We start from the raw sequence: 25,893 nt of genomic DNA, 5'->3' as shown, positions 1-25,893 counted from the left end.
GGGCGGCAAGAGTGGAACAAAACACCAGGCATAAGGCCGAGCCTTCCACCCTTTACCAAATATATAGATGCATTAATTAAATAAGAGATATTGTGATATTCCACCCTTTAGCAAAATCGCCCCCGCCGCCACCGGACACGTCCGCCGCCGCCGGACGTTTCAGCCCAGTTGGGATGATCGGGGATCTAGCATTTGGGGTTATCTTATTTTCATTTGGTTTTGGCCGTAGTCGGTCTATGTGTGGATTCTGGATGATGTATGAATTATATTTATGTATTGTGTGAAGTGGCGGTTGTAAGCCAACTCTCGTTATCCCATTCTTGTTCATTACATGAGATTGTGTGAAGATGACCCTTCTTGCGACAAAACCACAATGCGGTTATGCCTCTAAGTCATGCCTCGACACGTGGGAGATATAGCCGCATCATGGGCATTACAAGTTGGTATCAGAGCCAGGTTTGTTGTAACACCCCGGATGTAACTTTCCATATTTGTAACTCCAACTCTTGCCATTTTTGGCTATGTGTTATGATATTCCCTCCGCGGTTGGGTTTCATTTTTGTTTTGCATTTTTGTTCATGTCATGCATTTCATATCATGTCATCATGTGCATCTCATTTGCATACGTGTTCGTCTCATGCGTCCGAGCATTTTCCCCGTTGTCCGTTTTGCAATCCGACACTCCCACGTGCACCGGCGCACCCCTCTTGTTTCTTTTCGTGAGCAGGTGTTAAACGTTCTCGGAATGGACCGAGGTTTGTCAAGTGGCCTTGGTATACCACCGGTAGACCACCTGGCAAGTTTCGTTCCATTTGGAGGTCATTTGATGCTCCAACGGTTAACTGGGTAACCGCAAAGTCCTTTTGTGTGTTGCAGCAAAACCCCCCTCCAAACAGTCCAATAACCCCTCTAAGTCTCTTCCATGCTCTCGGTCGTTCGATCACGATCGTGTGGGCGAAAACCGTGCCTCATTTGGACTCTCCTAGCTCCCTATGCCTATATAAACACCCTCCCCGTCCAAAATTTCGGATGAAACCCTAGCAAAATCGCCCCCGCCGCCACCGGACACGTCCGCCGCCGCCGGACGTTTCCGCTGCCGCGCCCGCAGCCAATCCCACCATGCCAGGTGTCCCCGCCGCCGCTCCACCGCCGCCGGCCCGCGAGGCCCACGCCTGGCCCCCGCGGGCCCGTCCGCCGCCGTCCGCCCCGCGCGGCTCCCCGTCGGCGCGCCCGGGTCGCCCAAGCCGCGCCTCCCGTGCCCTGCCGCGCTCCGACGCCGGCGCCGCCCAGGTCCGCCGTCCGCCGCCGCCCGCCGATTACCGGAGCCCGCCGCCGCCTCCTCGTCGTCCCTCCGGCGCCCGACGCCTCCGAGCTCCTCCGCCTTCGCCCGGCTCCTCTGCCTCGCCGTCTCCCTCCTCTCCACGCCGGCCGCCGCCTCTGCTCCGGCGAGAAGCTCCGGCCGCCTCGATCCCGCCTCGGCCCGATCCAGATCTGATCCACGGTTGACTTTCCTCCTCCCCCGAAATTCTCTAAGTCCTGAGATTTTTGCAATCTGTTGCCCACTTCATCGCATCATAACTCATTGCATACTGCTCCGTTTCGTGCGTGTAATATATCGAAATGTTTGTCTCAAGATGCTCTTCATTTTGTTCCATTGTGCCATGCTCGTTTGAGTCCATATTGATGCCCAAATCTCTGGTGCAAGAATGCTATATGATGTTTTCTGTTGTTACTTATCAGAACTTGGTGATTTGTTATTTTTGTTGCACTTGATGTGTGCATCTTATGGGCATGAGCTCTACAGGTGTTTTGATCTATGCCATGCCATCTTTACAAAGGTGTATGCCATGTATTTTTGTGATCTATGTGGTGACTAGCACAAGCATGCAAACGAGGCTTCGTGATGTTTCTGTTTCCAGGGACTTAGGATTTTCACTAAGTCTGTTACTGCTATTATTTAGTTGCTATGTATCCATGTGGCTACAGAGAGAAGCCCAGTTGGGACGATCGGGGATCTAGCATTTGGGGTTATCTTATTTTCATTTGGTTTTGGCCGTAGTCGGTCTATGTGTGGATTCTGGATGATGTATGAATTATATTTATGTATTGTGTGAAGTGGCGACTGTAAGCCAACTCTCGTTATCCCATTCTTGTTCATTACATGGTATTGTGTGAATATGACCCTTCTTGCGACAAAACCACTATGCGGTTATGCCTCTAAGTCGTGCCTCGACACGTGGGAGATATAGCCGCATCCTGGGCGTTACAAGTTGGTAATCAGAGCCATCCCCGACTTAGGAGCCCCCTGCTTGATCGAATCGCTGGCGTTGTTGAGTCTAGAATAAAAATGTTTTGAGTCTTAGGATTATATATATCAGAGAGTAGGATTCTTTTTACTCCTCAGTCCCTTCGTCGCTCTGGTGAAGCCTCCTGACGTAGAAGTTTTGACTCTTCTCTCCTCAAATTTCACTAAAAAAAATTTAGGATCACGCGGGTATCTTAGAATCGTTCCGATGGTTTTGTGACGAGAACATTGTTCTTGGTGCCTCTTGACATTTAGGGGTTGTGGCAGTGCCCCGGGGAGTTGAGCTCCGAGGTGTTGTCGTCACAATTTTATCGTTGTAGTTCTGGAATACCTGAGTTTCGCCGACATCGAAAATCTCTTTTATGCAGTTGTTGGTGAGATCACCTCGACGCCACCCAGTACTGGGGCGGGAGTTCGGTAGTATTGTCATAACTCGTATAACGGATGCTTTTCGAAGGTTGAGGTACACGATTTCCGAAGGTTTCTTGGTTCTGTGTTGACGGATGGATACAGCTGGATCTAGGGATTACTAGTTTGGGTGATATATTGTGTGTCCCCTGTATCCCCAACACCAGATTGCATAACCAGAAAGTTTTGGGAGTTTATAAGTGGGAATTCACGTAGCTCTTAGGATATCTTTCCGACAGATGCATGATATGAGATTGGGGTTCGACGTCTAGTGGTCCGCCTTTCCACGGTTGGTTTTACAGTGGTCTCGTAGTGTCTTAAAGAGTCCTTGGCTATGCCGACTCAGGGACGCTTCGTATGTCATGTGCACTGCCTTGTACATGATGGTGCTGTACGACCGAGCCCGTGTGGGCCCCACCACAAAAATTTGGGACGAAAACTCTATCATATGTTTGTTCCGGCTTATTCTGCGAGCCAATCCTTTGTTTTGTTTTAAGTTGTGGTATTCGAGTTGCTTCATTGTCAGGTGTTGATTCCCTACCTTTCCTAAGCGGTGTTCTCATACTTCTATGTGAATACAAATCCTTCTTGACCATCGAGATTGTCATCCCAATTCTTTCCAACCGGCATGCTTCTCTTCAAGTGCATCCAATCATCCCAACATTCGCAAGATCAATTCTAAGTTTTCTCAACGGTATCCATTCCATCTGCCCAAGTTGCCTTTGTTTTCCCGCCCTCCCACCCTTTTTCTTCAAGGACTCAGATTTCTTAATCAAGTATCCATCTTATAGATGGGAAGTCTCTCCATTCTTTTCCGTCAATGTTCTTATCCGGTGATTTCCCATGAAGATACTAACGGAGCTTCAAGTTTATCATTCTTTGTTCTCTTATCTTCCTCGGTGGTTTCAATGCAAGCTTTCGGTGTTGATCGTATCCTTTCATCGTTTCAAATGTTTTCTCATGCCGGTGCACCTCTTAATCTTCCACCTCTTGCTATTCATGTTTATCTGGAGTGCTGAAGGTATCCCAGAGGATTCATGTTTCTATTCTTAATCCTTTCTAGCTATTTCGAGGTCTTACCTTATTCAAGCCATTTAATTGAACCGACGCAATCTCTCTTTTAAATCGTTCAACGGTGTATCTTTTGAGTGGGCCCTAACCCACAGGTCTTTTCCCAGGATCTTACCTGACTCTTCTAAGTTTCCCGGAGCTATTCCCAAATTCATTTCAAAGTTTGACGTAAGAATGAGTTATCATCAGTCAGATGTCTTTTTCCAAGATCTTCCAAAATCTTTTCATTGTTGGTTCAACCTTTCTTATTTTCACCCCGTAGTATCTCAATAATTCATGGTAGTGTTTCTCGTCATCATTCTCAACATTTGAAGACCGAAGAAGAGTTCCTCTTCAATCTAATCCGTTCTCTCAAAGATGCGTGGTTCTAACTTGTTGCCGTCCTCTCATAATTGTTTTGAGTGTGAGAATTCTTTTCACCCATCCGGAGCAATTCAGGAGTCTTTTCAGTTTGATTCTCTGGAACTCATCATCTCAGAATTATTCATTCTCAGCTTTCAGCTCTCGTTCTCGAATTCTTCCAGTGCATCATTCAACTATTATCTAGTCAGCTCGGGATCTCTGTGTTCACTTGTATCTAAATTCTCTCAAGTATCTTCATTCATTTTCTAATTCTTCCCGATGTTTCTTTATCTTTTCTTCGTTCATTTTCAATTCTTACGGTGGTTCGTTCAAGATTTCTATTCCTTCATTATCATATCAATTCATTCGTTGTTTCCAAATCCTACCGGTGGTCCCATCAAGACCTTCCCAAGTTTGCGCCATATCTATCTTAATCCTTTCTACGAGAATAAGTAGTATGACAAATCCATTGCTTGTCATCAATTAATTGGTGAAGGATGAGCATAATGTAATTCTTATTCTTGTTTCATCGAGTAAATTCAATTCCTTATTCTGGAGGTTCTTCAAAATTCTTGATTTCATTTGTTCATCTTTCTTTCCGGAGTTCCAAGTTTTTCTCGGTTATATCATTTCAAAGCTTCATCTTATCACTGCAAGGCTTCACCTGGTGTTTTCAACTTCTCTTTCTTTCTATCATCCTTTTATTACCGGAGTTCTTCATGGAGTTTTTTCATGGTGGTTCATCAAGGATTTAATTCATTCTCGAAGTGTTCACCAGATTCTTATTGGAAGAGCTCAAATATTTTTCTTCCTGCATTCCAAAGTGCAATTCTTTCTCTCTTATCTTTTGAGGTGGTGTTATGTCATTCTTGATAATTTTCTTCATGTTTTATGATTCATAAGTTATCAAGAATGAGATATTTAAACCCATCGTTTCTTCATTGGAGTTATCTTGGGTTATATTTCACCTAAAGCCTTCCCTAAGGAATGTTGCTATTGTGGTGCTCATCAATGATCCAAGTTTTCTCCTATCCTCTCGGCGAGAGAAGTTTTAATCTCTTCGTTGATCTCAAGCAAGCAATTGTTTTCGTTAGTGGCACAATTTCACCTCAAGTTTTGAGATATCTCCATAAGCCCACGAACATCATATCCTTTCTTTGTTGATTTTTCAACAACTCCGTTCTTTTCATTGCATTATTTCATTTCTACCGGAGGCATTGTGATATCGCTCTCTTTGACCCATCTTCTCGTTTTGTCAAGATCACCTTCTTTCCTTGCTTATCCATTTAACCGGAGTGTGGTGTTATCTCTTCAATTTCTTTTCATCTTATCAAGTTTCCTTCTCTTTTTCAACCGGAGTGCTGTCAAAATTATGTCATTCTTGTTCCTTGGCTATCTCGTTATATCGGTGTGGTTTCATATTCTTTTGGTTCGTTAAGCCCTTGTTTCATGTCATTCAACCCACAAGGTTCTCATAATGTTCCTTGTTCTCCTTTTCTAACGGAGTGTTTGTAATCTCATTCATCTCCGTTGTATTCTTTTCTAAAAATTGTTTAACCTCTCAAGGTTCTTTGGTTTCACTCGTTTGTCAAAGAAGCAACTTTGTTTTACCTTTTCCTCTTCCGTTTCTCTCCGGTGCCATCCTAGATCTCGGGACGAGATCCTCTCGTAGTGGTGGAGTGTTGTAACACCCCGGATGTAACTTTCCATATTTGTAACTCCAACTCTTGCCATTTTCGGCTATGTGTTATGATATTCCCTCCGTGGTTGGGTTTCGTTTTCGTTTTGCATTTTTTTTCATGTCATGCATTTCATATCATGTCATCATGTGCATCTCATTTGCATACGTGTTCGTCTCATGCGTCCGAGCATTTTCCCCGTTGTCCGTTTTGCAATCCGACACTCCCACGTGCACTGGCGCACCCCTCTTGTTTCTTTTCGTGAGCGGGTGTTAAACGTTCTCGGAATGGACCGAGGTTTGTCAAGTGGCCTTGGTATACCACCGGTAGACCACCTGCCAAGTTTCGTTCCATTTGGAGGTCGTTTGATGCTCCAACGGTTAACCGGGTAACCGCAAAGTCCTTTTGTGTGTTGCAGCAAAACCCCCCCTCCAAACAGTTCAATAACCCCTCTAAGTCCCTTCCATGCTCTCGGTCGTTCGATCACGATCGTGTGGGCGAACACCGTGCCTCATTTGGACTCTCCTAACTCCCTATGCCTATATAAACACCCTCCCCGTCCAAAATTTCAGATGAAACCCTAGCAAAATCGCCCCCGCCGCCACCGGACACGTCCGCTGCCGCCGGACGTTTCCGCCACCGCGCCCGCAGCCAATGCCACCGTGCCACGTGTCCCCGCCGCTGCTCCACCGCCGCCGTCCCGCGAGGCCCGCGCCTGGCCCCCGCGGGCCCGTACGCCGCCGTCCGCCCCACGCGGCTCCCCGTCGCCGTGCCCGGGTCGCCCGCGCCCGCGCCTCCCGCGCCCCGCCGCGCTCCGACGCCGGCGCCACCCGGGTCTGCCGTCCGCCGCCGCCTCCTCGCCGTCCCTCCGGCGCCCGACGCCTCCGAGCTCCTCCGCCTTCGCCCGGCTCCTCTCCCTCGCCGTCTCCCTCCTTTCCACGCCGGCCGCCGCCTCTGCTCCGGCGAGAAGCTCCGGCCACCTCGATCCCGCCTCGGCCCGATCCAGATCTGATCCACGGTTGACTTTCCTCCTCCCCCGAAATTCTCCAAGTCCTGAGATTTTTGCAATCTGTTGCCCACTTCATCGCATCATAACTCATTGCATATTGCTCCGTTTCGTGCATGTAATATATCGAAATGTTCGTATAAAGATGCTCTTAATTTTGTTCCATTGTGCCATGCTCGTTTGAGTCCATCTTGATGCCCAAATCTCTGGTTCAAGAATGCTATATGATGTTTTCTGCTGTTATTTATCAGAACTTGGTGATTTGTTATTTTTGTTGCATTTGATGTGGACATCTTATTGGCATGAGCTCTACAGGTGTTTTTATCTATGCCATTCCATCTTTATAGAGGTGTATGCCATGTATTTTTATGATCTATGTGGTGACTAGCACAAGCATGCAAACTAGGCTTCGTGATGTTTCTGTTTCCAGGGACTTAGGATTTTCACCAAGTCTGTTACTGCTGTTATTTTGTTGTTATGTATCCTTGTGTCTACAGAGAGATCCATGCTTCTTTTGATGATGTTCAGTGAGTATGTTTTGTAGATATAGTTGTGCTCTATCCATCCATGCCCCTGTTTGTAATTATGGTGTGCCCTAGCATGTCTTAAGCTTGCTCTACTTTTGCTATAAAATGTTCCTGGCAGATTGTTTACATGTTATTCAATTTTGCCAAGGTTGTAGTTGATCCATACATGCTATGAACTTGCTCTTGCTATGGTTGCTTCATAAACATGCCATCTTGCTGTAGGTATGCTTGTCTTTTCATGCATTGCATTGTGGTGAGTGGATCAAGCTCACCAAGATGCCTTCATAATGCTGTTACGGCCATGTTCTGTTTTCTGCCAAGTCTAAAACCTGTTAACGAAACTTGCTATGTTTACATGGGTGCCATCATATCTTCTGATCCTTTTTGGCTCATGGTCAGTAAGAGACTTTTGTTCAATGCATTTAGTAGATTCATGCCATGCCTTGTTTTGCTATGTTAAGTTCCTGTAGCTTGTTGATTGCTTGCTCTGAACATTGCTACCTGATGCTGTTTCTGCCATGTCCAGTAATTTCACCAAGTCTGTGAACCTGATATCTTTTGCACTTTTGCCATGCTTGTTTGAACCTGTTATGTTGTGATCTAGCCGTAGCTCGGTGTTCATCTTTTGTCAAGCATCTCTGGTAGATTACTGCCATATGCTTTGTTGCTATGTTGGAGTGCTGTAGCATAGTAACTTGATGTATTCTAAGTGCTATCATGCTGTTAATCGCAGAATCGTGCCATTCTTGTTTTGCTTGCCATTTGCAAACCGTGCATCCGTTTCTGGTGATCTTTATATCGTTTTCGACCGAAATCATCTCATCCTTCCAGTGGCATACTTGGTTTTCTAAGTTCCTGCCTTGTTCATTATTTTTCTTCTGGAGCACGCATATGCATCGCATATCATATCTCGCATATCATGCATGTAGTGCATCATGTTGCTTGTGCATTTCCCGTGATTGATTGTGGTTTCATTGCTTGTGTTCTTGCTGTGGGTAGAGCCGGGAGACGAGTTCGTGAACGAGGAACCTGTTGAGTACGCTTACGAGGATCAAGCTTTCGACAACTCTGAGAACCTTGCAGGCAAGATGACCATAACGTTGAAATCACTTCTATCTTTGCTTTGCTAGTTGTTCGTTCTATTGCTATGCTGCACTACCTACCACTTGCTATATCATGCCTCCCATATTGCCATGCCAAGCCTCTAACCATCTTTCCTAGCAAACCATTGTTTGGCTAAGTTACCGCTTTTTCTCAGCCCTTCTTATAGCGTTGCTAGTTGCAGGTGAAGTGAAGTTGGTTCCATGTTGGAACATGGATATTTTGGAATATCACAATATCTCTTATTTAATTAATGCATCTATATATTTGGTAAAGGGTGGAAGGCTCGGCCTTATGCCTGGTGTTTTGTTCCACTCTTGCCGCCCTAGTTTTCCGTCATACCGGTATTATGTTCCTTGAGTTTGCGTTCCTTACGCGGTTGGGTGATTTATGGGACCCCCTGGACAGTTCGCCTTGAATAAAACTCCTCCAACAAGGCCCAACCTTGGTTTTTACCATTTACCACCTAAGCCTTTTTCCCTTGGGTTTTCGCGAGCCCGAGGGTCATCTTTATTTTAAACCCTCGGACCAGTGCTCCTTCGAGTGCTGGCCCAAACTGGGCGATGTCCGGCGCCCCCTGTGCAACCAGGGTCTATGCCAACCCGACGTCTTGCCCATCCGGTGTGCCCTGAGAACGAGATATGTGCAGCTCCTATCAAGATTTGTCGGCACATTCGGGTGGCTTTGCTGGTCTTGTTTTACCATTGTCGAAATGTCTTGTAAACCGGGATTCCGAGACTGATCGGGTCTTCCCGGGAGAAGGTTTATCCTTCGTTGACCGTGAGAGCTTATAATGGGCTAAGTTGGGACACCCCTGCAGGGTATTATCTTTCGAAAGCCGTGCCTGCGGTTATGAGGCAGATGGGAATTTGTTAATATCCGGTTGTAGAGAACTTGTCACTTGACTTAATTAAAATACATCAACCGTGTGTGTAGCCGTGATGCTTCTCGGCGGAGTCCGGGAAGTGAACACGGTTTGAGTTATGCATGAACGTAAGTAGTTTCAGGATCACTTCTTGATCATTTCTAGCTTCGCGACCGTTGCGTTGCTTCTCTTCTCGCTCTCTTTGCGTATGTTAGCAGCCATATATGCTTAGTGCCTGCTGCAGCTCCACCTCATTACACCATCCTTTCCTATAAGCTTAAATAGTCTTGATCTCGCGGGTGTGAGATTGCTGACTCCTCGTGACTCACATATTCTACCAAAACAGTTGCAGGTGCCGACGATACCAGTGCAGATGACGCAACCGAGCTCAAGTGGGAGTTCAACGAGGAACGTGGTCGTTACTATGTTTCGTTTCCTGATGATCAGTAGTGGAGCCCAGTTGGGATGATCGGGGATCTAGCATTTGGGTTTATCTTATTTTCATTTGGTTTTGGCCGTAGTCGGTCTATGTATGGATTCTGGATGATGTATGAATTATATTTATGTATTGTGTGAAGTGGCGATTGTAAGCCAACTCTCGTTATCCCATTCTTGTTCGTTACATGGGATTGTGTGAAGATGACCCTTCTTGCGACAAAACCACAATGCGGTTATGCCTCTAAGTCATGCCTCGACACGTGGGAGATATAGCCGCATCGTGGGCGTTACAAGTACAAAGAGTTTGAGCAGCTTTTTAGCGTTCCTGTACATTGCAATCAAACAGACAGGCCTGGCAATTCATAGAGAACATTCAAAACAATCGATGATTATGCATCTCAGCGATTCACATGTCAGAGCAAATATTTACTTCACAACTAAAGAATAAAGAAAAAATGGAACGACGTTGCTGACAGCAAAGCGCGTCCCATTCGAAAATATCAAATGCATGTCTTCTTGCTAAAATCAATGAGCAAAATTTGACAAGGTTGTCCCATTCCAAAATATCAAATGCCTACGATTGTGGAATGGGCAGGGTTTGCCATCAGTTCAGACATTGACATGGCACCTCGTGCTAAATAAACCAGCTGTTCTTTTTGTGCAGTTCCACCAAAATCAACCAAATTCGCGCGTAGCTTGTATGATTTCGCCCTTATATGTTGCAACGCCTTGAACTTATCGGCACCTCCTTTCTTGTGGTGGAAATGAATGATTCGGTGTATTCATGAACATTTTGTGCAGTTCCCATTGAAATCAAGCTGAGCACCCCTGTTTGCACAAATACAAAAAAAGTGATTAGTATAAAGCAAATTGTACTATGAATTGACAGTTTAAACAGGCACCTACATGGTCCATGTAGAGCACACTTTTAGAAAAATGGAACCCACCGGAGAGAATACTAGAACAACATTGTACTCGCGCATCACAGCAAGAAAATGGAGATTTGTCAGTCCTTCTGAGCTAAAGTTAGTTTGGTCTTGTGGGGAGTAATGTAACCATCCTTCAACTGCTCCTTCTGATGAGAAGATAGACAGGGCTTCTTCATCCTGGCATAATCGGAACTAGTCACTTCACGTACTCCATATTCTTCTTCAGAGGAGGATGATCCTGTTGTGCAAAGACAAGAGGACAACTAAATGCTAGCATCCCTGTTTGCTCAAAAAAAAGGAAAGGAAATATTTAAAACAGCACAGATGAAGCACTTCTCAAGGACAATACCACTTTTTCATGACAGTATCTAAACAGTAGCACAACACCAATAGAGATGACAAAGCTCAATCATATGGATGAAATCAGTGGGCGAGTACCAACCTTTGTTAGGAGGCTTATTGTGTAGAGCATACAGATGAAGCACTTCTCCGGAACCATCTGTTGCTATCTGCTGTGGTGGCCATGCTTACTATATACTCCTCGATTAGTTTAATGTTTCCAACATCTTCTTGTGCAGTTCCACTAAAATATACGGTATCTTCAAAGAAGATCCCTGTTTGCACAAGTAGAGATAATTACGTATTACATTAAGAGTGGCATCAAATCAGTGGCAAAACAATTGCTCGTTCCAGCCATAGCAATAAATTAAGATGCAAAACTATATCATTACTTGTGTCATCACAGTTCCAGTGCTTCATTACAGCACCGGGAGTTGATTTTTGTTTTTCTTCCGCTTGTTCTTCCCCTTCATCACTTGGTTCAATAACAGACAAGCTTCGCCTTCAATGTAAGATTTGGCATGTCAATTAGGTTGCACAAGTATAGCACTAAACAATGACATTAATTTTCTGATGAAAGTGGCAAAATACAGGCCAACAGTTGTGAAATATCCTTATCTTACCTCAATGGGATATTACGGTGCACATACAGATTGGAAGTCTTGTCTCCATTTGTGCAGCTAAAATCAAGCAACATTACCGTACAAGTAGCACAACATATGTCAGCACACTGCAGAATCATGTGAAAGAAGGCTAGTACTGACCTCTCATGACGCGGAATTCAAACAACTCACAAGAAGAAGATCTGAACCAAATTTGCCAACACGGATAGGAAGTAAGATCTCCTCTTGTGCAGTTCCACTAAGATCAAGCAATCAAGCAACATTGTCGGTGTGACATTTTGGTTGAACTGCACAAAACACTCTTGAAACAAAAGTGTTTTGTGTAGTGCAACAAAAGGTCACAATGGCAACGAGGTGAAGTAGATAACCCTGTTTACACAGAGGTGCAAAGGAAACAACTAGTGGTCAATAACGGTGGATGACACAGAAGCCAACAAAAAGAAGCATCTACCTTATCTAAATGGGAAAGAAAGCAAGACAGTAGCATTTCTCAAACGGTGGCATTGATTAATATTAAGAGAGAGATTATATTAACAATAAAATTCGTTAAACATGTAATTTGCTTTTAACTGTGGCACTGCATCAATTTTCCAGCGGCATTATTAGAGGGTGTTTGTTTACAGGGACATTTTGGTGGAGGGACTAAAAAACTCCATGTCAGTCCCATCTAAACCAAACAGGAGGGACTTTTAGGGACTAAAAGTGGGCATTTGGGACTAAAGAAAGAAGACCCCGAGGGAGAGTCTTTTTGGGACTTTTTCCAACAGTTGCCCCTGCCACGCATCTCACCTTGTCTCTATTAGTTCATTACTAGGGGTAACTTGGTCTTTTAGCATGTCATTTAATAACCTCTAGTCCATGTTTTGTCCCTGGAACCAAGCAGGTAGGGACTAGGGAGTTTTTAACCAAACAGGGCCTTAGATTAACAACAGCTAAAGAGTTGCACGGGACAGTGGACGCACCAACACCATGTGCATCTACCGATGTACTGGGGTGATGCACATTCTGTTGCAACAAAGAACAAATAACCCAGGAGCATATTTATGTTGGTCCCAGTTTTGTTATCTTTAGACACCTTTCCCTATGTGAGCACAACAAATCTAGTACTGCTCAAACTCTACAGCCTTGTCCCCCAAAACAAAAGATCAGTTCGTTACAGATGTGCGTACTGCGTTTGTCATTGTTTTGCCTTTTCGACCAACGTAGGTGCTGGATAGCCAGTCTGTACTAGTACTTTCCCCCTTCCTTTCCTCTTTGAACCACGTCCTAGATTTATGCTATACAACTTTCCCCACAACTTTCCCCCATTCCTTTCCTCTTTGAACCATGTCTTAGATTCATGCAATACAACTTTCCCCACTACTTCCCCCTTCCTTTCCTTTTTGAACCATGTCCTAGATTCATGCTATACAACTTTTCCCACTACTTTACCCCATTCCTTTCCTCTTTGAACCACGTCCTAGATTCATGGTATACAACTTTCCCCACTACTTTCCTGTTTGATCCAACACCTAGATTCGAGTGCATAAGCGGAAAAGGCCCACATGCAGCTAGAGCAATGCATGTGGAATAAGTAAATTATACCTTAAGGTTCTTGGGGTGTGGTTCGGTGGGCGACCGGAGGCCGTTCGACCCACACTATGTACGGCGACGAAGAAGAAGGGGTCGGAGGCCCTCCCACGCCGCCGCTGGGTGAAAATGAATAGCTGCGCCGGTAGTGGATTCCCTCCCTCGCCGACGGCGATAGCGCTAAGCCTCCTTCCCTTCCCGGCGGACGAATCCTACCGGCTCTTTGACCAGCAGTGAGGGGAGAGAGAGAGGCCAACAAAGTCTTGTTTAGATCTGGAGAGGGTGAGAGAGTGTGAAGAGAGCAACTACAAGCAGACCAGCAGTGAGGGGAGAGAGAGAGGCCAATGAAGTCTTGTTTAGATCTGGAGAGGGTGAGAGAGTGTGAAGAGAGAAACTACAAGCACCGAGGCTCCAGCGTGTATATATATACTGGAGAGAGTGTGAACAGTGCAAACCCTAGAAAACAAGCGCCGAGGCTGCAGCTTATATGTGATGAGGTGATTATACGGTCACTACAAGATCGTATAGCTCTGATACGTCTCCGTCGTATCTACTTTTCCAAACACTTTTGCCCTTGTATTGGACTCTAACTTGAATGATTTGAATGGAACTAATCCGGACTGACGCTGTTTTCAGCAGAATTGCCATGGTGTTATTTATGTGCAGAAACAAAAGTTCTCAGAATGACCTGAAACTCCACTGAACTTATTTTTGGAAAATATTAAAAATACTGGAAGAAGAATCCACGTCAGGGGGCCTCCACCTGTCCACGAGGGTGGGGGCGCGCCCCCTGCCTCGTGGGCCCCCTGACGCTCCACCGACCTCAACTCCAACTCCATATATTCGTGTTCGGGGAAAAAAATCAAAGAGAAGGATTCATCGCATTTTATGATACAGAGCCGCCGCCAAGCCCTAAAACCTCTCGGGAGGGCTGATCTGGAGTCCGTTCGGGGCTCTGGAGAGGGGAATCCGTCGTCATCGTCATCATCAACCATCCTCCATCACCAATTTCATGATGCTCACCGCCGTGCGTGAGTAATTCCATCGTAGGCTTGCTGGACGGTGATGGGTTGGATGAGATTTATCATGTAATCGAGTTAGTTTTGTTAGGGTTTGATCCCTAGTATCCACTATGTTCTGAGATTGATGCTGCTATGACTTTGCTATGCTTAATGCTTGTCACTAGGGCCCAAGTGCCATGATTTTAGATCTGAACCTGTTATGTTTTCATGAATATATGTGAGTTCTTGATCCTATCTTGCAAGTCTATAGTCACCTACTATGTGTTATGATCCGGCAACCCCGAAGTGACAATAATCGGGACCACTCCCGGTGACGACCGTAGTTTGAGGAGTTAATGTATTCACTATGTGTTAATGCTTTGGTCCGGTACTCTATTAAAAGGAGGCCTTAATATCCCTTAGTTTCCATTAGGACCCCGCTGCCACGGGAGGGTAGGACAAAAGATGTCATGCAAGTTCTTTTCCATAAGCACGTATGACTATATTCGGAATACATGCCTACATTACATTGATGAATTGGAGCTAGTTCTGTGTCACCCTATGTTATGACTGTTACATGATGAACCGCATCCGGCATAATTCTCCATCACCGATCCAATGCCTACGAGCTTTTCACATATTGTTCTTCGCTTATTTACTTTTCCGTTGTTACTGTTACAATCACTACAAAACCCAAAAATATTACTTTTGCTACCGTTACCGTTACTTCCATATTACTTTGCTGCAGATACTAAGTTATCCAGGTGTGGTTGAATTGACAACTCAGCTGCTAATACTTGAGAATATTCTTTGGCGCCCCTTGTGTCGAATCAATAAATTTGGGTTGAATACTCTACCCTCGAAAACTGTTGCGATCCCCTATACTTGTGGGTTATCAAGACTATTTTCTGGCGTCGTTGCCAGGGACCATAGCTCTATTCTTTGAGTCACTTGGGATTTATATCTGCTGGTCACTATGAAGAACTTGAAAGACGCAAAAACAAAAATTTATCCCTCAACTACGAGGGGAGGTAAGGAACTGCCATCTAGCTCTGCACTTGATTCACCTTCTGTTTTGAGTAAGCTTGCGACACCTAAACCTGCTTATGCTATTAATTTGGATATGTCGCATGTTATTGATGATGCCACTTCTGCTATGCATGATACTTATGATGAAACTACTTCTATGCTTGATACTACTGTGCCACTTGGTGAATTTCTTGATGAACAACTTGCTAGGGCTAGAGAGAATGAAATTATGGAAACCGATAATATTGAAGATAGTGATGATGAAGACTCTCCCCCTAATAAATATGAATTACCTGTTGTGCCTGAGGGTTATGTTCTGGATGAAGAATCTGCTAGAGCTATTTTAGCTTGCAATGATAGATATGATCTTAAGAAGTTATTAGCTAAATGGAAGCAGCAATCTCTTAATGCTAGAATGAAACCTGGCCCTGCTTTTGCTACTTCACCTATCTGTGTTACTGATAAGGATTATGAATTCTCTGTTGATCCCGATATAATCACTTTGGTTGAATCTGATCCTTTTTATGGCTATGAATCTGAAACTGTTGTGGCACATCTTACTAAATTAAATGATATAGCCACCCTATTCACTAATGATGAGAGAACTCGCTACCTTTATATCCTTAAAATATTTCCGTTCTCATTAAAGGGTGATGCTAAGATATGGTTTAATTCTCTTGATCCTGGTTGTGTGCGTAGTCCCCAGGATATGATTTATTACTTCTCTGCTAAATATTTCCCTGCTCATAAGAAACAAGCTGCTTTAAGGGATATATATAATTTTGTGCAAACTGAAGAAGAGAGTCTCCCACAAGCTTGGGGGAGGCTTCTCCAATTACTTAATGCTTTGCCTGAACATCTTCTTAAGAAAAATGAAATACTTGATATCTTTTATAATGGACTAACCGATGCTTCCAAAGATTACCTGGATAGTTGTGCTGGTTCTGTTTTCAGGGAAAGAACACCGGACGAAGCTGAAATTCTATTGAATAATATGTTGAGAAATGAAAATAATTGGACACTTCCTGAGTCAACTCCTGAGCCTATTCCTAAACCAACTCCGAAGAAGAGAGGTGTTCTATTTCTCAGTCCTGAAGATATGCAAGAGGCAAAGAAATCTATGAAAGAAAAAGGTATTAAAGCTGAAGATGTTAAGAATTTACCTCTTATTGAAGAAATACATGGTCTAAATTTACCTCCTGTTGAAGAAACATATGATCTTAATTCATCACCTATTGAAGAAACTCATGGTCTTGATAACCCGACATAGGTAGTAAAGGTAAATTCTCTCTATAGATTTGATGAAGGTGATATTCCTCACTATAAGTCTGCTAGACAATGCTTAGAAGAGTTTGATAATTTTATTGTCAAACAAGAAAACTTCAATGCTTATTTTAGTAGACAATTGAAATACAATTCCGATACGCTTGAACACTTGGGTGATTATATGTCTAGAGTTAAAGGTGAACTTAAACTCATTAGTAAACATGCTTCTATGGTTACCACTCAAGTAGAACAAGTACTTCAAGCTCAAAATGATTTGCTCAATGAATTAAATAGTAAGAATAATGACTATGCTGTTAGAGTGGCTACTAGAACTGGTAAAATGACTCAGGAACCTCTGTATCCTGAAGGCCATCCTAAGAGAATTGAGCAGGATTCTCAGAGAAATAATATTGATGCACCTAGTCCTTCTAAAAAGAAGAAAAAGACAAATGATAGGACTTTGCATGCTTCTAGTGAACCTATTGCTGAAACACCTGATAATCCAAATGATATTTCTATTTCTGATGCTGAAACACAATCTGGTAACAAACATGAACCTAGTGATAATGTTAATGATGATGTTCATGTTGATGCTCAACCTAGCAATAATAATGATGTAGAAATTGAACCTGCTGTTGATCTTGATAACCCACTATCAAAGAATCAACGTTATGAAAAAAGAGACTTTATTACTAGGAAACATGGTAAAGAAAGAGAACCTTGGGTTCAGAAACCCATGCCTTTTCCTCCCAAACCATCCAAGAAAAAGGATGATGAGGATTTTGAGCGCTTTGCTGAAATGATTAGACCTATCTTTTTGCGTATGTGTTTGACTGATATGCTCAAAATGAATCCTTATGCTAAGTATATGAAAGAAATTGTTACTAATAAAAGAAAGATACCGGAAGCTGAAATTTCCACCATGCTTGCTAATTACACTTTTAAGGGTGGAATACCTAAGAAACTTGGAGATCCCAGAGTACAACTATACCATGCTCCATTAAAAGAAACTATGTTAAAACTGCTTTATGTGACCTTGGAGCCGGTGTCAGTGTTATGCCTCTCTCTTTATATCATAGACTTGACTTGAATAAGTTGACACCTACTGAAATATCTTTGCAAATGGCTGATAAATCAACTGCTATACCTGTCGGTATTTGTGAGGATGTGCCTGTTGTGGTTGCAAACGTTACTATTTTAATGGACTTTGTTATTCTTGATATTCCCGAGGATGATAGTATGTCTATTATTCTTGGAAGACCTTTTTTGAATACTGCAGGGGCTGTTATTGATTGCAACAAAGGCAATGTCACTTTTCATGTTAATGGCAATGAGCATACGGTACACTTTTCGAGGAAACAACCTCAAGTTCATAGTATAAATTCTATTGGAAAAATTCCACCGATTATTTTTGGAGGTTTTGAATTTCCTCTTCCTACTGTCAAGAAGAAATATGATATTCTTATTATTGGGGATGTGCATATCCCTGTTGAGGTAACATAGTGTTATTCGAAATTTCTCCGGTTCCATGTTAGTCGGAATGAGTTTGTTAACAAGACCTGATCAACCTTGTAAGCGGATTCCTTTTGATGAGCATGAGATGGATGAATTTAGAAAGCACAACCTTCTGTACCCTCCTTTTACTTTCTGTTATTCAGTTGGAATAAAGTAAAAATAGCGTTTTCCTGTCTGTTTCCTGAATTATCCGTGTAATATAAAAATACCCCGAAAATAAAAGTTCTCCAAATGCCCTGAAAATGGAATATGATTTTTTCTGGAATATTTGAGAATACCTGGCACTGAGAAGACAGCAGGGGGAGCAAGCACCTGGCCACGAGGGTCCAGGGCGCGCCCACCCCTACAGGGCGCGCCCCCTGCCTCGTGGGCCCACGGTGGCTCCCCTCCACTTATTCCTGCACACACACTTCTTCTTCCTCCCAAAAAAATCACCATCCAGCTCAAGCACGAGTTCTAGCTCATTTTGCTGCGATTTTCGATCTCCTTGCTCAAAGCACCTCTCACAAAACTACTTGGGGGGATTGTTCCTTGGTATGTGACTCCTCCATTGGTCCAATTAGTTTTTGTTCTAGTGCTTTATTCATTGCAAATTTGTGCTGCCTAGGTGACCATGTTCTTGAGCTTGCATGTCAAATTTATATGATTCCAAGTAGTTCTAATGCATGATATAGTCTCTAGGCACTTGTAGGAGTAGTTGCTATCAATTTTGTTGAGCTTGGTTCACTTTTGTTTGAAGTTACTAAAAAATTCAGAATTTTTCAAAAAATAATGAAGAGATTTTTGAGGGGCTCATCGAGCCGGGGCTCGAAGGAAAAGCAAAGTGAAGAAGCAGAGAGGCCCAAATATAATCTGCCTCGCACCGCGGAGATCCGGCCATGTGAATGGCCTTCCACTGATTTCTTGAGAGCAGCTGGGATTTATGATGATTTTTATGAATTGGTTGAGAATGCAGGTCTCACCGACTTCCTCCGCGACCAACGTGAACAGTATCTCTTACTCACCAATACTTTTGTGCAAAACTTCTACTATTATCCTAAGGAATCACCTCCTTCAGTAGAGTTTCATTTATATGATGTGGTTAAGAAGATATCACTATATGAATTTTGCAAGGTTTGCAAAATACCTTTCGAGGGTAGTTTAGAGGAACCACATCGTAAAGATGTGGATGGGTTTCTTGACACTATTACTGTAGGGGAAACTAGGAAGGTTTCCGATGCAAGAATCACTAGCATACATTTTCCTGTTTTACGCTACTTTGCTATATTTGCTAGTCGTTGCTTAATTGGTCGCGGAAACTGTGGAAACCTTAGTGTTCCTGATATTATTATTTTGTTCCATGGTTTATTTTGTGATAACACTGTTAGTATGGGCGGTATTATTGCTAAACGGTTAAGTCTGAACCGTACAAAGGGCCCCATCTTTGGAGGTATTTATGCATCACGCCTTGCTGCATATTATAACATACCTATTAGGCACTATGAAAAAGAAGAAAAATTGCTGCCCATTGCTTATTTAGATTATAAGAGTATGGTAGCACATGACTTTATTGTTAAGAATAGGGAAGGGGCGCTTAAATACAAATTGTTCTTTGATAAACATCACCCTGAGACTATTACCTTGCCTGCTCCTTCCTTGTTTGATTTATCTGCAGGTCTGTATCTCGTCCCGCTGGCGGCCATTCACGTCTACCGGAACCCTACATCAGCCACAGAGCCGGAACCGGAACCACAATTTGAACCTCCACGACAGTCTAATTACCAGTGGGATCCGGAGATGATTGCCAACCAGTGGCAATCAGTGTCTTCTTCATCTCAGTACGACCCCGGTTATAACTTTGGATATCCGCCAGGCCATCCGTGGCAATAAACCAACTTAGGCCAAAAGCCTAAGCTTGGGGGAGTACGTATTTCTCACCGACATTACATTCATGTTCACACACTCATTGCTAGTTGTCGGTGCTCATACTCTTTCATTGTAATATCCATGCTAGTTTATTTTCCTTTTTCTTGCTTTCTTCTTGTGTGTTCAATAAACCTTAAGAAAACCCAAAAAAAATTAGTTGTAGCTTTTAGTTAGTTTACTTTTCTTGCTGTAGTAGTAATAATTAAAAAGAAAACCCAGAAATATTTCCCGTTCTTCTTTTGCTTGTTGGGAGCTTTCCCATGTAAATAGTTTTATTTCTTTTCTTTTCTTTGGGGGTCGATAGGAGAAGACCATGATTAAATTGTTGAAGTGGCTCTTATATGCATTATTGTTGATTTAACCAAGAGCCCATATTGCCTTGTCTTCTCCTGTTTATTGAATGCTCGCAAATTCCAGCTTAGTCCAATGCACTTGGACTCTTATTATTTTCACATCGTTCGGTCGTGCAAGTGAAAGGAAATAATGACGATATATGATGGGCTGATTGAGATGAGAGAAGCTGGTATGAACTCGACCTCTCTTGTTTTTGTAAATATGATTAGTTCATCGTTCCTGATTCAGCCTATTATGAATAAACATGTTTGCAATGACAATTAGAGATCATAGTTGCTTATGCCATGCTTGATTAGCTATGAGTTATAATGGTTTACCTTGCGTGCCAACATGCTATTAAAATGGTTGTGATGTGGTATAGTGGGGTGGTATCCTCCTTTGAATGATTTAAGTGACTTGACTTGGCACATGTTCACACATGTAGTTGAAACAAAATCAACATAGCCTTCATGATATTTATGTTCATGGTGGATTATATCCTACTCATGCTTGCACTCAATGTTTATTAATTTTAATGCATGTTCATGACTGTTGTCGCTCTCTAGTTGGTCGCTTCCCCCTCGAGAGGGCTTAGTTGATCATGATTTCTGTTTTCTCTTTCTTTTCCTTTTTGTTCTTTTGCTAGCCTTCACTTGTACTAAGCGGGAATACTGCTTGTGCATCCAATCCCTTAAACCCCAAAGTTATTCCATATGAGTCCACTATACCTTCCTATATGCGGTATCTACCTGCCGTTCCAAGTAAATTTGTATGTGCCAAACTCTAAACCTTCAAATGAAATTATGTTTTGTATGCTCGAATAGCTCATGTATCAACTAGGGTTGTCTGTATCTTCCATGCTAGTCGGGTTATTCTCAAGAGGAGTGGACTCCGCTCCTCACTCACGAGAAAATGGCTGGTCACCGGGATGCCCAGTCCCATGCTTTATGCAAATCAAATCAAAATAATTGCAAACAAAACTCCCCCGGGACTGTTCTTAGTTGGAGGCACTCATTGTTTCGAGCAAGCCATGTATTGATACTTGGTGGTGGAGGGGGAGTATAAACATTACCATTCTGTTTGGGAACCGCCTATAATGTGTGTAGCATGGAAGATATCGCCATCTCTTGGTTGTTATGTTGATAATGAAAGTATGTCGCTCAAAATATTATTTATCTCTATTTCAAAATCGAGCTCTCGCACCTCTACAAATCTCTGCTTCCCTCTGCGAAGGGCCTATCTATTTACTTTTATGTTGAGTCATCACCCTCTTATTAAAAGCACTAGCTGGAGAGCGCTGCTATCATTTGCATCAATTACTATTAATTTATATTGAGTATGACTGACTGGATCTCTTATACCATGAATTACAATGTCTAGTCAGTCCTTGATCTTTAAAGGTGCTCTGCATTTATGTTTTGCGGTCTCAGAAAGGGCTAGCGAGATACCATCTTGTTATATCATATTATGATTGTTTTGAGAAAGTGTTGTCATCCGAGATTTATTATTATTGCTCGCTAGTTGATTATGCCATTGACATGAGTAAATATGAGACCTAAGAGTTATTGTGAATGTGGTTAGTCATAATCTTTGCTGAAAACTTGAATGTTGGCTTTACATATTTACAACAACAAGAGCAAACAGAGTTTGTAAATTTTTTTCTTTATCACTTTTAGTTTATCAACTGAATTGCTTGAGGACAAGCAAAGGTTTAAGCTTGGGGGAGTTGATACGTCTCCGTCGTATCTACTTTTCCAAACACATTTGCCCTTGTTTTGGACTCTAACTTGCATGATTTGAACGGAACTAATCCGGACTGACGCTGTTTTCAGCAGAATTGCCATGGTGCTATTTATGTGCAGAAACAAAAGTTCTCGGAATGACCTGAAACTCCACGGAACTTATTTTTGGAAAATATTAAAATACCGGAAGAAGAATCCACGTCAGGGGGCCTCCACCTATCCATGAGGGTGGGGGCGCGCCTGCCCCCTGGGCGCGCCCCTGCCTCGTGGGCCCCCTGACGCTCCACCGACCTCAACTCCAACTCCATATATTCGTGTTCGGGGAAAAATCAGAGAGAAGGATTCATCGCGTTTTACGATACGGAGCCGCCGCCAAGCCCTAAAACCTCTCGGGAGGGCTGATCTGGAGTCCGTTCGGGGCTCCGGAGAGGGAAATCCATCGCCGTCATCATCATCAACCATCCTCCATCACCAATTTCATGATGCTCACCGCCGTGCGTGAGTAATTCCATCGTAGGCTTTGTCGTGGAATTGTCACGTCAGATGTCCTCGTGCAAGGACTTAGTCGTGGAGCCATCGCAGCTAGGAAGCTTAAAGGGGTTAAACGGGACAAGGAACACGAGGGTTATACTGGTTCGGCCCCTTGAGGTGAAGGTAAAAGCCTACGTCCAGTTGAGGTGGTATTGATTAAGGTTTCGACGACCAGGAGCTAAACCGTCCTGCCTGGTTATCGATTTGGTCTTGCTTGTCCCTAAACCGCCGCCGGGTCGTCCCTTTATATAGAGAGGTTGACACCCAGCGGCTCTCAGAGTCCCGGCCGGCTCATAACAATGTCTGGCTCGGACTCTTAACTATTCTTGCCTTACACTACAAGTTTCACCATAACGGCGGTTATCACTACGGGCCTTAAGCCATCTCCGGGTCTTAAGCCCATTACTGACCCGCCGTCTTCAAGTTTGGTACTGGGCTTCACGTGATGACCATTATGACATAACCCGGCCCCTCCTGGGCGGGTGACTCTAATGGTTATATCCTCAACATTAGGCCCCAGATTGATTTGAACCAGTTCATGTCAATCTTCAATCCCTTTGAGAGAAAATCTTCCGGCTTATATTTGTGCGAAGGTTATAACCCGCCGTGAAGTCGTCTTCTAGATTCCTGATAACCCGCCATGACGTCATCTTCCATTAAGTTCATTTTTTTATTTTGTCATATCCCAACGGATCTTATCTTTAATGGCCATCCCAAAAATCGAGGCGCTTCTGTGGCGAGATAATCACGCCTTGGCCTCCTCGTTTCTCGCGCCCACTTATTAGCCGCACCTTATAAATAGGCCCGGCCCGTAAGCCTTCATTTACTTATCTCCACCATCGTCTTCCTCCTCTGACACCCGAGAGCTCGAGCTCCGCCGCCGCCGCCGCTCTCCTGGTCTTCGTCAACCTCGGCCACTGCATCACCCTGACCGGTCCAGAGAAACGGCGGCAACCTCCGCATCTCTTTCCGCACCAGTAAGTTCTTGCCACTCCATAAAGTAGATCCGCATTAGGGTTCTTGTTGTTCTCCCCTGTTCTTCCCAGTTCGTCGCCATTTCTTCACAGTTTTTTCTACACGGCCCCCTTGGATCCAGAAACCATGTAGAGCTCGTGCGGCTGTGGTTTTGCACCCATTTTCAATAGCAGCATGTCCCCTTTACTTGCAAAGAGATCTCCTTAGAGCTCATTAACTTCTCTGTATCAGCTTCTAGGTCTAGAATTTTTTTTCTTTCTAGTCGATCGTTTGATCCAAAATAATTACTGCGATCTGTGAAACTTGCTTGTGCCACACTTAGTCAAAAAGTGCATCTGTTAGCTATGGCGGCTCATATCTCCGGCTTAAAAGAAGCCATGCGCTGTGAAATTTCCGGCTTATTTATGATAGAGTTTTAAACAACTTGAATTACTCACGATGCCCACAACGGCTTAGATAACCCGACACAATTAGCCATATGTCATTAGGCCCCTTCATAAGCCGCCATCTTGAATACTGAACTGTAAACTTCCTCCGGCTTATAGTTAAACCGGACATTTCCTTTTGCCATAGGCTTCGTCTTTCACAATGCCGCCCAAGGCTCCCAAGGCACCCATCACGTGGAACTGGATGAGATCCAATGTTACTGATGATACTTTAGCTGATTTCGTGAAGACGGGTTACCTGCCAAAAAAGGAGGTCATGTCTTATCGTGCCCCTGACCCGTCCGAAGAAAGACCTCAACCAAGAGACGGAGAGGTTGTGATATTTGCTGATCACATGAGCCCGGGCTTTGCTCCTCCCGGCTCAAAATTCTTCAGAGATGTCCTGAACTTTTTCGATCTGCGACCTCAAGACATTGGACCCAATTCCGTGTCGAACATTTGTAACTTTCAAGTGTTTTGTGAGGTATACCTTGGAGAGGAACCCAGTCTGCTACTCTTTAGGGAGTTATTTTACTTGAACCGCCAGAACGAATGCACCAACGGGCCGAGCTTGGAACTTGGTGGAATCTCCATTCAACGACGGAGAGATTATCTCTTTCCTTATGCTGAGCCGCCAAGCCATCCAAAGGACTGGAACCAGACATGGTTCTACTGCCAAGATACTTCTCCGGCTGATGAGAACCCTTTGCCCGGCTTTCGTGCCCTGCGTCTGGAGCCAACTCACCCCCTGCCAGACAAACTATCTCAAGCTGAGCGTCAACCTCTGATCCCCACCATCAATAAGATTAAGGCTCTCCTGGGAAATGGCCTCAACGGCGTCGATCTGGCCCAGGTCTGGATTTCTTGGCGGGTGATTCCGTTGAGCCGCCGCCCCGGCTTAATGTGTGATTACACGGGCCGGAAGGATGACCCTCTGCGGCACAGCCCCAACGATCTACCTGGGGACGTCGTGGACGACATGACCAAGTCCCTCTTGAACGAGAGCTTAGCAGACTGTGGGAGGACCGGCTTAGGCCCCTTCTGCCAAGCTAACCCGGCTCCGGCAGTAAGCTACCAATCTGAACACTTTACTTTCCATTTCAACAATTTTCGTTTTAACTTCAAGGAAACCCTTGTTGCCTTTTTTCAGGCTAATGACAAGTTCTGGAAGGTCAAGTATGACCATGAGGCCGCCAAAAAAGCCAGGAAGGCTAAAAAAGCCGCCAGGAGAGCCGCTCCCCACAAGAAGGGGAGTAGGCCTAGCGCCTCAGAGCTGCTTCAGTTGGATGATAGCTCCGAGTCAGAGGTAGCCCTTGATTCATTAGGCTTTTCTTTTGTTTTCGTCTGTTTTTTAACCACCTTATTGACTTGATTATCCGCAGGATGATACCGGAGCGAGTAACCCAGTGACTGAAGAGGTAACTATACTTTCCTCCGACTCGGACCCCTTGCCAAGGCTGAAAGTCCGAAGAGTAACCCGAAAAGTAAGATTTTCGCATCCTTTAGCTTATCAAGATCCTCAATTTCTTTTGAAGCAACAGATTCATGAGAGCCGGAGGCAAACCCGGGCCAGCAAGGATGCAGACCTCTCCTCTGGCTTACCCAAAACATCAAGAAAGCGCCGGACTGAGGTTATCTCCAACTTATACCCTTTTCATCCTTTAGCGGGCGTCACTCGTCAACCACTCAACTCGTCTGATTCAAACTATCAGGAAACTTCACCTTCCTCTGGTGACTCCATGCAATCTAACCTGCCGGCTTTCAAGACTGCACCCGGGTAATGACGATCATCTTATTTTGTGCTTTATCTTACTCATGTTTTTGCACTAACCTTTTGACTTTTAGCGCACAAGCAAAGCTCAGCAAGAGGGCGAAGAAGAGTCACCCGGTCGAAGAGCCGGTCTTGACTGAACCGGAGGCTTCTGCTCATGAGCCGCCATCTGCCTCGGCCCCTGAAACCACCGCTCCA

Source organism: Triticum aestivum, chromosome 5D (assembly GCF_018294505.1).
Source record: "Triticum aestivum cultivar Chinese Spring chromosome 5D, IWGSC CS RefSeq v2.1, whole genome shotgun sequence".
Classification (NCBI taxonomy): Eukaryota; Viridiplantae; Streptophyta; class Magnoliopsida; order Poales; family Poaceae; genus Triticum; species Triticum aestivum.
Note: the sequence above shows the minus strand (reverse complement) of the source record.